The 13,397-nt window shown below is 47.3% G+C and overlaps 1 protein-coding gene across 6 annotated transcripts in view; it reads left to right on the top strand.

Annotated features, from left to right (window-relative positions):
* Window positions 1-13,397, top strand: part of RNF2 (ring finger protein 2) — a 50,742-nt gene that overhangs the window by 13,122 nt on the left and 24,223 nt on the right. For 2 of the 6 annotated variants that reach the window (XM_075002249.1, XM_075002251.1), the window contains exons 2-3: window positions 5,976-6,045; window positions 6,743-6,797. The exons of 2 other annotated variants lie outside the window; for them this stretch is intronic. The gene's annotated coding sequence lies outside the window, so the exon portion shown is untranslated. The remainder of the gene's footprint in view (window positions 1-5,975; window positions 6,046-6,742; window positions 6,798-13,397) is intronic. 2 more of the 6 variants (XM_075002250.1, XM_075002248.1) reach the window with 1 other exon arrangement.

Below are 13,397 nucleotides of genomic sequence, written 5' to 3'. Positions count from 1 at the left end.
CATCAGTAGTTGATGAGGAGGGGGAAAAAAAGCTGAATGGGAAGCATTAAGTAGCATCAATTTGTTTTCCAAGATGTGACCCATAGATATAAACTAAATCACTTTTTTGAAACATCTTTCATTCTTGTTTCATTTAAAGATAAAACCTTAACTGTGGTTGTTCTGGGCCTCCACATACTGTTCGCACAATATCACCTGGTCCTGGTGGAATCTTCCTCTCTGGGCTTATTTCCCATGTGGGTTCTCTTCTGGTTTCCATTTGTGGTAGCATACCACTCAGTCACTTCTTTTCACCTCTTTTGCTTCGAATGAAGAATTTGATGCTGAAAATTCTACTTCCCACTCTTCTGTAATACTGTTCATCATTATCTAAGGTACATAATTCAGTGGTGGTATTCGTAAAGGATGCTTCCACTGATCCCCAAAATTAGGCCTGTTCTGAAGTTGAGGTTATGGCTTGGTAAATTTCAGAGAACTTGCTTTTCTTTGATGCATTTTGTTTGCTGAGTGGTTCTGAAATAATCAGTGATTGTTTGCTTGACATTTAAAAACTTTTTTTTTTTTAGCTATTTCTGTTTAGAAACTGAAGCCTCATGGATGGGAGCCCGGGCCAGATCCCTCTTACAATCCATTGTTTTTTATCATGCATGGGGAAAAACTGGCGGGGGGAGGGGGACAAAGTGGGCAGCTGTGCCAGGCCATAGTCCAAGCCTGCGGGGCAAGATTGTCAGGAAAAGGAAAGGATCCATGCGCTGGATCTCCCTGTCCATGGGCTCTCCTGGTCCAGCATGTGGTGATCGTGGTGTGGGTGAGGTGATCTTGCCTGGTTACAGTCAGCCTCCCTCACAGCTACCTTCTCTGGTTCCCGTTTGCTGGGGTAGGAGGCAAGGGAAAAGAGAGGAGTGGGAACGTCTGTGCATTGCAACCACGTAGCCTTTGGGGATATTTCCCAAGCAAGCTGGGGCACAGCAGAATAATCATCAGTTAGAACCTGAGAGCAGGTCAGCATAGTTAATCTACTGCCTATGAAAGGTGGCAGTTACATGGACAGGAGAAACTCTCTCTTCTTGACATAGTGCTGTTTACATTGGGGTTTATGTCAGTATAACTGTGTCCAGTTCTGTCTTTAAAAAAAAGAAAGGAGCTGGTGCTCAGCCAGCTCCCAGCCAATCCCACAGCTGGGGCTCCAAGGTGCAGGTGCTCCACACTGGCAAGTAAGGGCACAAAAAAAGCACTGATTTCATCACTCAAGGGTGTGGATTTTTCACATCCCTGGGCAATGTAATTTATACCAATGTCAGCTTGCAAAGTAGAGCTGGCCTCAGTTCTGCTGGTGCATCTCCTGCATGCTGATCGTTGTACACAGTATCTCTCTGCTCTCTGAGGTGAGGAACTGTGTAAATGGAGGTTCGGGGAGGGGGCTTTACTGCCACAGTACCTCCTGCTGCGCAGGCTGGGAATGAGCTGCAAGGTACTCTCCTTCAGCGGTATCTTACTTCTGTAACTTGTGCTCTGGACTCATGTCACCTCAAGCATTGCAGCAGCCTCTTTAAGGTGCAGCTGTGCCCCCAGTTCCTTCCTCCCTTTCCTGGGGAAACAACAATCCTCTGTCTCCCTCACCTCAGTGGCTAACTGCAGTGTCAGGTCTAGCCACTCGCCTCGGTGGCGAGCTGCAAGTAGGGTGAGAGAGAAGGCGGTCCCAGGACCGCCTGCTACTCCCAACAAAGGGCCCTAAAGCTGGCAGCTACGTACTGCCCTTCCTCTAACTCCTCTTTCTGCTTTCCTGGACCACTTCCATGCAGCAGTCCTCAGCATCTCTTTTACCCTTGCACGAGGGCTTCAGTCTGGCAGGCATTGGCTTGGAGCTTCTCCTTGCTCCAACTGATCTGTCCAGCACTGCCCTGTCCAGGGTGCTAACAGTTTCCTAGATCCTTTCAGGGAACCTCAGTCCTCCTACCCTGGACTACCAAGAGGGAACTGACTACTCAGTCTAGCAATTCTTTCTTTTTTGGGCCTGCTCTGCCCTGATTGGATGCTCTTGAAGCCCCTCTCTGGCTTCCAAGTGGGCAGCCTCCACAGGGTTGCTTTTAACCCTTTCTCCACCAGTGTGGGGCAGATGCCCTATCATAAACTGACAACTAGTATTTCACTAATAACTGCCATACTTACAACTCCCACACTCTAGTAAGGGAGGAAAACACCACTGCTGCTAGTCTGCTCATGTAGTAGTGTGTGCCTGCCCCCCCCCCAAAAAAAAAATTTCCCACATCTCTATCTCTTGGTATCTTTGGTATAATCACTGGTTCTGTTGGTGCTAATGGAAATGCTGTGGGTAATAGTGGAACAATCATCCCTGTTTCAGCTGCTTGAGGAAACTCTATGGGCTGCAGCAACAGTCAGCAGTGGAGTTATTCAAGCAACCACTCCCTGTGGACTCCCTCTACTTCCTGAGCCTCCAGAAGGCTTGGGGAAAAATAGATAAGGGGTCACCTGCAGTTCTTAGTAACCAGAAGGCTCTGAGGTGGAGTGGGAGAAAACTGAGAGAAAGCAACCTCTCCTTTCCTATAACAGCCTATATTTTAGGGGTGGTTGGGAAAAGTGATTAAGTTCATGGAAGCACTTGCTAGCAAGGGGACTTGTCTATAAGATGGAGCTCCAAAAAGGAGTTTCTAGGGCCAGCACTCTGGTAAGAATCCCACTACCTTCTTTTTGTTCAGTAGCATGACCTTTACCACGAATTTACTAGCAAACCAACCCCCGCTTACCTCTCATGTTAGCATCTACGTAGTAGAGTTCTGGTGACTTCACCCGTGTGCCTCTAGCCCTGCATCTACCCTTTGTTGCAAGGATAATGTAAATGTTAATTTGTTAAAGTCCTTTAGGATGGAAAACACGTGAGTACTCAGTCATCATCTGGCTTCTCTTGAGACCTGTAGTGTCTAGCTGAAGTTTCAGTTTCAGAGTTTATGTAATGCGTAAGTGTGCTAATAGCCTTTTTAAAATTAGCTTTAGTTGCATTTTTCAGATCTTAGTAGTCTTAAACATAACACATCAGTTGATTTATACACAGTTATTTTAAACAAGTTTTGCGTAACTGTTGCTAATTACAAATCATATCTTCAAGAATCATGCATGAAAACCATACAGTAGACCCTTGATTTATGCGAGGGTTCTGTTCCATGTACCTTCGCATAACCCAAATTTCATGTAAGTCAGGCTCCAGCTTTTTCCCTGGCAGAATGCACGTTCTGCAGCTGGGGAAGCAGCAGAAAGGTAAGTCTTGGGGTTGGGGAAGAGTTAAGCCTGGCAGTGGGTTGGGGCCATTGGAGGGAAGCAGGGGGGCTACGCCTGGGGTGGGTTAGGCCTGCGGGGGGGGCAAAGGGTGGAGTTGAGCCAGGGCTGTGCGTGGGAGTGGTGAGCTGCCATGGAGGATTTGAACTGAAGCTGTGCATGGTGGTTTTAAACTGCGGGGCGGGGGGGCAGTGAGCCAGAGCCAGGCGTGGGGCTGGGGGTTGAGCTGGCGCCATGCGTGAGTGGTGAGCTGGCAGAGGGGTTGAACTGGGGCCAGGGAGGTTGAGCTGGAGCCATGCCTGAGGGGTGGTGAGCTGGTGTCAGAGTCATGTGTGGGTGGTGAGTGGGGGCAGGAGGAGAGATGCTGAGCCAGGGCCATGCGGGGCCAGGGTGGTTAAGCCAGCGTGGGGTGGGGGTGGGCGGGAGGGTGAGATTTTGAGTTGCACTTGACTTGCATAAATGCAAGGTAAGCTCAACTTGTAGTCATGCATTTCGAGGGTTTACTGTAGGAATTGGGGTCAGCTGGTGTAAGAGCGCAGTTGCGTACTTTGGGTTTGCATACTCTGAGACGTTACTGTATTTATTTTACCAAGACAGTGATTAGGTGATGGAATCCTCTCCTTACGTTGTCTTCAGAAGTTACATTGTGGGTGTAGTTTTGAGATGTTTTGCTAATGCAGAAATAAAAACTAAAATCATTCTTATGGGGAAAAAAGTATGCTCTCGTAACCTCGAAGAGCTTTTGGTAAGCGTAGCTACCTTTTTGAACTTCTGAGCAGTAAAATAAGTCAAAGTTAAAAGTTCTTGGAACACAGTTGCAAAACAGTGGCAAAATAGCTTGCATGCTTTCTTAGTAGAGCTATTTGTTAATGAGATGTCATAAGGCTGTGCATCTGTACATATGCAGTTTTGTTGTTCACTTTTTATTAAAGCAATGGAAAAATACCTAGTTTGTGTGTATGAAAACTAGACAATGGGGGAGAAGTGCTATTAAAAATAGTTTTTGATAGATTGTGTAGTTTAAAAATGATAAAATAAATGTCACTAAGCTTCATGAAAGGAATAAAATACCTAACTCTTTGTAAACCACCCTGCTACTGAGCACTCCCTAAATTACTTTTTTCTAAGAATATGGTCTTTGAACACTGTGTTTGATGGGCAAAACTGTATAGATGACCAAGAAATACATTGAACTTCTGAAAAGTTGTGTTTGGTTTTTAAGGTCCAAATGCTATGACCCTGGTAAGTCCACTGGTTGAACTGTGGCAACTTTGCGTTAAGATAGTTGTCACTCTGATCTTCAGAATGCTTTCTGTAATGTGTAGAAAACACTCATTTAACTTGTCTGGTTTAAAGAATACCACTGGTAATCATTTTCAGCCTCAGCTTCCTAATGTAGTCAGGGAAGTACATGCATGTATGTGGACACATACAAAAATAATGCCTTTAGGATTCTGCAGTTTTAAACAAATCACTTTTTATGGAAATGGAGTCGTGTGAATGACTCTAAGGCATTATTGGACGCTGCAAGCCGTTGCCATTATAAATCGTGGATCTTCTTGTCACTTGTGTGCTCTGTGCATGGTAAATTTAATAGCTAGCTAACCCCTTAGCTAGTCAATAACTTTCTGGTCATGGCTATAGATTTAGGTTTTTAAAATAGTGCTGTCTTGAATCAAGCTCACTAAGTATCCTTGCATTAGCACTTTAAGCAGTGCCGCTGATAGTGAGACTGTACTGCTAGCAGCATGCTGAGGGGAGTTCTTTTTATGTGAATATGAATACATTGGGGTTGCAGATGATCTCCTGTGGTAAAAGATGTAACTGCCTCTTCCTGTTGTAAAGGATGACAAAGAATTTATTGTGCTGAGTAGAGCGTTTGTTCATAGCGCTGGATAAATGTATTGGTTCAAACTTAAAGTTACACGTTAGCGACCAAACTGCACTGGAATGTTTTGATTTCTATGGCTGGCTATATAGAATCTCAGGCTGGCTCCTGGAATACTGTACATCATACATAGTGTGTTCACAGAAGTTTTATTTTTGGACACTGATGTAGTTCCAAAGTTGTGTTGCTGTGTGTCCTCCAGCTACTTCTCTAGTGCATGTCATGTGCCCCTTTTATCAAATAGTTTCTCCTCCAACTTTGGTAGCTTATATAATCATGGTTTAATGTCAGTAGTTTACGGACTGATTTTACAGTTATGATGGACTCTGAATCACATATTGCTATCTAGCTGCACTAGTTTGAGAGACTGCAGTCTGAAATTTTTAAATCAGGGGTAATCTGAACTGCACAGTGTTAACTGTGTTGGAAAATGATTGTGAAGAATCAGTGTAGCTTACGTGATTAGTCCTACTCTGCACTAACATACTCATCACTCTGTCAGCTAAGTGTGACCAACCTTTTTGGCTAATGTGATTCTGAATGTGATTTACAAACAGTAAAACTTTGTAGTGAAGACAAGCTCTAAGAGTGTAGATTAGTTTAGTCATAGTGCTAAATAGGAAGTTTGTCTGTGTGGGTTACTTTGTGCAAAAGATGTCTAATTGATCCAGGTTGGAAATAAGGCTTTCTGGACCCATTTGATGGTTGGTCTATATTTCTCTCTGCTGCCTTATTTTAATGATAAAACCCTAACCCTAACCCTAACCCTTTGATTTGATTTTCTTTGATTTGGTAGATCTTGATTCAGCGCACTTTGTGACATCAAATTCTAGTACTGGAAGAAAGAAGCTGACATACTGAATGAAGTAAGTTTTTATTTTAGGAGAAAACTAAGGCTGTAGTACTCTGATAATTTGTTTTAAAGATGTGCCTACTTCCCCACTGAGGCCAGGGTCTCAAAAATATACAAATATAGTAAGAGACAGTCTGTGCTCCAAAGGGTTAACCATTTAAACAGACAAGATAAACAAAAGTTGAGCAGATGCAAAGAGCTGAAGTGACCTGGCCAAGATCACAGAAGGAGTTATGGCAGAAACATAAACAGAACCTGGGTCTTCTGACTCACAGTCAGGTTACACTACCTCCCAACACCATGTTGAGATCCTGGAAGGAAATCACTGGAGATTATCTATTATCAGTCTGAAGTCTCCTTTCATGTCAGATGAAATAGTACCAGGCTGCAAAAGCCCATCAACTGCATGTAAAATAATAGTTGAATGTTAGTCCCATGAAAACAAATTCTTTCATAAAACTTCTAATGCATCTGAGTAGAAATAGAGTGGGAACAGCCTTTTTTGCAATATTTCTGCAATTTCAACTCTAGTCCCAGCCTGGAAGTGGAAGTGTAAAAAATAATTATCTATTTTGAATTGGATATGGGTTTGGGTGAAAGACAGTCTTATACTCAAATGTCCATTCCTAATAGAAAGTAACTACAATATCTGTATAAGAGTACAATGAAATTGTCTTGTTAATTAAACTTTATTCCTATTAATTTTCAAGAGCAAGTAGACTCGGATACTGCTATTAATAGAAGATTCCCCAATTTTGAAGCAAGGTATGTTAAAGAATGGTGTTCCCAAAAGTAGGCTTATTTTTTGTTTTATTTGAAAGTTCAAATATCTAATTTTAATTTTTTGCTCTGAATAAATAGAAGAATGACCATAATGGGTCAGACCAAAGGTCCATGTAGCCCAGTATCCTGTCTTCAGACAGTGGCCAATGCCAGGTACCACCAGAGATAATGAACAGAATAGGTAATCATCAGGTGATCCATCCCCTATGGCCAACTCCCAGCTTCTGGCAAACAGAAGCTAGGGGACACCATCCCTGCCCATCTTGGCCTATAGCATTGATGGACCTATCCTCCAGGAGTTTGTTTAGCTCTTTTTTTGAAGCCTACTATATTCTTGGCCTTCACAACATCCTCTGGCAAGGAGTTCCACAGGTTGATACGTATTTTAATTCTGATTTTTGTTCTATGTGATGATAAACTTCATAAAATGTAGGTGATTATGCTTATTTATCTGTGTACTTTTATGGCGGGGCTTGGAAAATGTGCTTGGCATTGGCAAAGAGGAATGTTAACTCTGGTTGGAAGGAATGGAGAATTTCTGTAGAAAATGAGCTGTTAATAGTAGAAATTGATGTGAAGATAAATCTTCCAAAATGTAAAATGATGCAGTGCTATTTGCTTGTTATGTAGGTTGTTCTTTAAGGTTCTAGCCAGATAAATTTGGTTCTTGTGTATTCCATAACCAAACTTTACCTCACTGGAACTGAGAGCATTTCTGAAGATTCTTTAAAATTTCAGCAGCCTTTTTTTGAAGTAATTGCTATAATGGTGTAAGTAAATATTCTGAACTGGCATATGTGTTCAATGAATCTCCAGCAGCTGAAGATGGGACACTAGAGGGGGTGGACTAGGACGGGGGTGTCCAACCTTTTTTCATTGGGTGCCACACAGCAATTTGTACGTGTTCCAGGGGCTGAAGGCAAAATCCAATGCCAGCGACTCACTGGAGTTGCCACCACCACCACAGCTGCCATGCGCTTCCGCCTCCAAACGGACGGGAGAAACAAGTGCATAGTGCTTCTGCAGCTCTGAGCATTTTATTGCTCAAAGAGCTGTATGCAGGTCCCGCGTACGTACCCACTGCCACACTGTACGGGAGCCAGAGAAGAAGTCAGGTGGCAGAGGCAGGAGTCACCCAGCTGCCTGTTAAAAATGGTGCTGCTGTCAGCCCCGTGGGCCAGATAAAAAGGCTGCACTGGCCGTATTCTGGCCTTTGGGGTGCATGTTGGACACCCCTGGGCTACAATTTACTAGTTGGAATTCTTTTGAATGTGTCTGGCAGGTGAGTGTTTCCCAAGTGCTTAAGAGTCTAAAAAAATACCATGTTAGGGATCAGAAAGGAATTTTCCCACAGGTCAGATTCAGAGAAACTCTGGATTTTTTTTTTTTTTGCCTTGTGCAGAGGTTAGCATGGATCACTTTCTGCTTTGAAGTGAATGGTGCATTCTCTGTATCTTCAAATCAAGATTTGAGGACTTCAGTAACTCAGCCAGAGATTATGGGCCTATTGCAGGAGTGTGTGGGTGAGTTTCTCAGGCCTGCAATATATGGAAGATCAAACTAGATAATCATGATGAATCCTTCTGGCCCTAAAATCCACCTGAATGAGTGCTGTCTCATAAGCAGTTTCCACACTTGTTTGCCTTTTATGGTAGTTGATAAAAGATGTGTTTATAGGTGACTAGGCAGCTCTCACGAACAAATGGTATAATATTGAAACATACATTAGTTTATATCCTACTATCATCTTCACATTTTGATAAGCCCAGGGTCAGTAAGGCACCTCAGCTCAGAGATTCTCTCCAATCACCGTGTCCCTACCAGTTTCTGGTGTAGGAGGAGAAGTATAAGTGTGAGGAAGTTCTGTCATAGCCAAACCTTTTCAGTCTGGCTTTAGAACTGGAAACGAAAACTGTCCATGCCTCGTGTTTGGAGAACTGTTAAGAAAATATCCATGCAGCTGTGGCAGTTGCCTCTACTCCAAGCCAGACAGAAGTGCTACAGTTCCTGGCTGGGCAGGTAGGTAGAGGGATGCAGTTGCTCTGGAGGTGCTTGTGTTATTATGCAGCAATCAGAAACAGTGTCTTTCTTCAACAGCTAAACCCAATTCAAAAGGGAGTGGGGCTCCCAGCCATTGCTACTGCAGCAATGGTGGTGGCTGGAGTCCCAAGCTCTTTAAATCACTGTTGGAACCCTGGGCAGTGCTTAAGGGCTGGTGATGGAAGGTTAGCACCCAGCCCTGCTCCTTCTAGGAATATGGAGTGGCACCCCCCTTTGCCCCAGCCCCCAGCAAGTCTGTTGACCTCCTGTCTTGAGCAATCTAATGAAGGCTTCTCAGTACCTCTGCTGGTGCAGAGTATGACTTTTTGCTTACTCTGTGGTGTCTCATATATGTAGCATATTACACCTGTGCACCATAGTTAGGGTGACCATATCTCCCTGTCCCAAATATGGAACAAGGAAATATGCAGGGGAGGGGCAGCTCCTCCTGGCTCCAGCAAACCCCAGGGAGCTGGGAAGGAGACGGAAGCCGCTGGCTCTTTCTGGGAGCTCTGGGGAAGTGTCAGGGATGTGGCAGCTGCCCACGCTCCCCCTACTTCCCTGAGGCTCAGGGAAGTGACTTACCTGCTCTCCAGCCAGCAGCTGTGCCTGTTTTGCTGCTGGTGGAAAAGGTCAGTGGGGGGAGGGCCCAAATATGAGACAGTTAATTCCTTTTAAAAATAAAAGAGAGTAAGCCATGCTAGTCTATACACTATCAAAACAAAAAGCAGTCAAGTAGCACTTTAAAGACCAGCAAAATAGTTTATTAGGTGAGCTTTCGTGGGACAGACCCACTTCTTCAGACCATAGCCAGACCAGAACAGACTCAATATTTAAGACACAGAGAACCAAAAACAGTAAGCAAGGAGGACAAATCAGAAAAAGATAATCAAGGTGAGCAAATCAGAGAGTGGAGGGGGAAGGGCAAGAATTAGATTGAGCCAAGTATGCAGACGAGCCCCTATAGTGACTCAGAAAGTTCCCATCACGATTTTAACCATGTGTTAATGGTGCTGAATTTGAATATAATAGTCAGCTCGTCCACTTCTCTTTCCAAAACAGTGCGGGAAAGAGAAGTGGATGAGCTGACTATTATATTCAAATTCGGCACCATTAACACATGGTTAAAATCGTGATGGGAACTTTCTGAGTCACTATAGGGGCTCGTCTGCATACTTGGCTTAGTCTAATTCTTGACCTTCCCCCCCACCCCTCCACTCTCTGATTTGCTCACCTTAATTATCTTTTTCTGATTTGTCCTCCTTGCTTACTGTTTTTGGTTCTCTGTGTCTTAAATATTGAGTCTGTTCTGGTCTGGCTATGGTCTGAAGAAGTGGGTCTGTCCCACGAAAGCTCACCTAATAAACTATTTTGCTAGTCTTTAAAGTGCTACTTGACTGCTTTTTGTGTTAAAAATAAGTAGGGATGCCGTTTTGGTGTCCCAAATTTGGGACCGTCCCACCAAATACAGGACGGATAGTCACCTTAATCATAATCCACACTGAACTTCATTTTTGGGTACAGTTTAAAATGTTGGTCATCATCTACAAAGGCCTTTGTGGCTTGTTCCTTGGCTATGCTAGACTTGACTTTTTTCTTATTTGCAGCTCTGGCAGTTGAGATCTGTTTGATTGCTCTTGACTAAAGTTCTGCATATCAGGTGGCTGGAAATATGTAATAGAAGTGTCTTGATTTATGAGCTGTGCTTCCCCTGTTGGCCCTTGATTTCATGACCTTCGGTCACGTGCAACGTTTTCTGTTTTGGATTTCTATTTCTGGCCTTAAAAATCTCTGAATCTACAAAAGTCTCTTGTCTGTTCAGCTAAGCGTTCTAGAAGCTTTGGATTGAAGGCTGTTTGGGGACAAGAATGTTCCTTTCTGTGTGGAGTGTAGCACAATGGAGCCTTGAGCTGTTTGATATAAATAATAAATGTTAATAATATGATTACTGTTTACGTTGGGTCTCCCAAGCTGTGGGTGGTAATAAATGGTATAATGATGTATAAAGAAATGTTTTTCTCTGAGTGATGTCCCTGTGTGTGCTTCACGTGTAGGTGCAGGTCCATCCTTCCTCTGGCATTTGGAGACTTAGGCTACGTCTACACGTGAAGCCTACATCGAAGTAGCCTATTTCGATGTTGCGACAGCGTCTACACGTCCTCCAGAGCCGGCAACGTCGATGTTCAACTTCGACGTTGCGCAGCCCAGCATCGAAATAGGCGCAGCGAGGGAACGTCTACACGCCAAAGTAGCACACATCGAAATAGGGATGCCAGGCACAGCTGCACACAGGGTCACAGGGCGGACTAGCGCTTCCGGGGCAGCAGCTAGCCGCTCCCTTAAAGGGCCCCTCCCAGACACACTCAGCCTGCACAGCACGCAGTCTGAGGAGCCATAGGCACACAGACCCCGGGCGCCGCAGTCATGGACCCCCAGCAGCAGCAGCAGCAGCAGCTAGAGGTCCACCCAGCCCTCCCAGCAGGAGCAGGGCTTGCCCTGACCCATGCCATGTGGGAGGCAGCTGAGCACCTCCTTGCCCCAGGGGAGGAGATGCCCCCAGGGCAGCAGGGCTCAACCCCTACCCCTGCAGCACCCCGCTCCACCCCCCGCCTCACACGCCGGCGGCTGTGGAGCTACCCCACCAGCACCGACTGGTGGGAGTGGCTGGTGCTTGGGGAGTGGGACGACGACCACTGGCTCAGGAACTTCAGGATGACCTGGCAGACATTCCTGGAGCTGTGCCAGTGGCTCACCCCCGCACTCAGGCACCAGGACACTGCCATGCGACGTGCCCTCACGGTGCAGAAACGGGTCGGCATCGCTGTCTGGAAGCTGGCCACTCCAGACAGCTACCGATCCGTGGGACAGCAGTTTGGTGTCGGAAAGGCCATCGTCGGGGCTGTCTTCATGGAGGTAAGCGAACCCACGGGGGGAGGCCAGGGCAGGGCAGGGGGGCCAGGGCAGGGCAGGGGGGCCCAGGGCAGGGCAGGGCAGGCCCACGCACACCCTGCTCACCCCTCATTGGGGCTGTCCCATGTGCTTTCTCTGCAGGTTGTGCGTGCCATCAACGCCATGCTCCTGCACAGGCTCGTGAGGCTGGGGGACCAAGATGCCACCATTGCCGCCTTTGCCACCCTGGGCTTCCCCAACTGCTTCGGGGCTCTGGATGGGACTCACATCCCCATCCGCGCCCCGCATCACAGTGGAGGACGATACCTCAATCGCAAGGGCTACCATTCTGTCGTCCTGCAGGCCTTGGTGGACAGCCGGGGACGTTTCCAGGACATTTACGTGGGCTGGCCTGGCAGCACCCACGACGCCCGGGTTTTCCGGAACTCAGGCCTGTGCCGCCGGCTGGAGGCGGGGACCTACATCCCCCAGCGGGGGATCCCTCTGGGGGACACCACCATGCCCTTCTGCGTCATCGCAGATGCGGCCTACCCCCTCCAGCCGTGGCTCATGCACCCCTACACGGGCCATCTCTCCGCTAGCCAGGAGCGCTTCAACGAGCGCCTGAACCGTGCGCACCAGGTGGTGGAGCGCTCATTTGGCCACCTGAAGGGACGCTGGAGATGTCTCCTGACCCGCCTGGATGCAGGCCCCAACAACATCCCCCAGATTGTGGGTGCCTGCTGCGCCCTGCACAATTTGGTCGAGAGCAAGGGGGAGACCTTTCTGCAGGGCTGGGCTGCAGAGGCCGGCAGGGCACACGTCCAGCCACCTGCTGCCCCCAGTCGGCAGGTGGACCCCAAGGGGACCCGGGTCCGGGAGGCCCTGCGGGCCCACTTCGCCGACCAGGCCGCGGGGTGAACTCTGCCCAGGCCCCCTACTGCCCGCCCCTTCCTCCCCCACACTCCTGCCCCAACGTCCACACCATGGAGCACCCCACAGCCCCCCCCTTACTTGTCCTGGACAAATGACAGCACGCACTGGTGGCTGAACGTAAACTTTTTTTTTTCTTTCCGAACCTTTTTTTTTTTGGGTGTAAATAAATATGTGAACTACAAACAGAAAACTAGGTACAAACATTCAACAAAAGCAATATGTACAACAATAAAACAATTCAAAGAAACAACTGTGTGCCATAAATAATAAAAAGAAAACCAGGGAGGAGAAAGGGGAGAACTATTTACATGGGGGGGACGGGGCAAACGGGGGGACCAAAAAAACAGGGTGCAACTATATATAAGGGGGGGGCCACGTCCCGGGCCCCTCGCCCCTATAGGCCGGCACTGGGCGTGGCCGGCCGGGAGCCCCGCCGCACTCGCAGCCTGGTCTGTGGCTGGGTGGGAGCGGGCTGGACCGGAAGGTATGGGGGCCGGCGAGTGTCAGGTGGCTCCAGGGGTCCCTCGGCGCTCTGGCTGTCGCGGGTGGGTGGCGGGGCGACGGCGGACGGGCCGGCGACGGGCGGAGCAGCTGGTGGTGGGGCTGCAGGAGCAGGCAGGGCGGGCGATGGGTCAGCCGGCGCGGCATGGGGGGCCAGGTAGTCCACCAGGCGGTTAAATGTCTGCATATAGGCCCCCCATGCCTCCTGGCGCCAGG

This window comes from Carettochelys insculpta, chromosome 9, assembly GCF_033958435.1.
Source record: "Carettochelys insculpta isolate YL-2023 chromosome 9, ASM3395843v1, whole genome shotgun sequence".
Taxonomy (NCBI): domain Eukaryota; kingdom Metazoa; phylum Chordata; order Testudines; family Carettochelyidae; genus Carettochelys; species Carettochelys insculpta.
The sequence above is the reverse complement of the archived record's forward strand: the minus strand, read 5'-3'. Positions and strand labels throughout refer to the sequence as shown.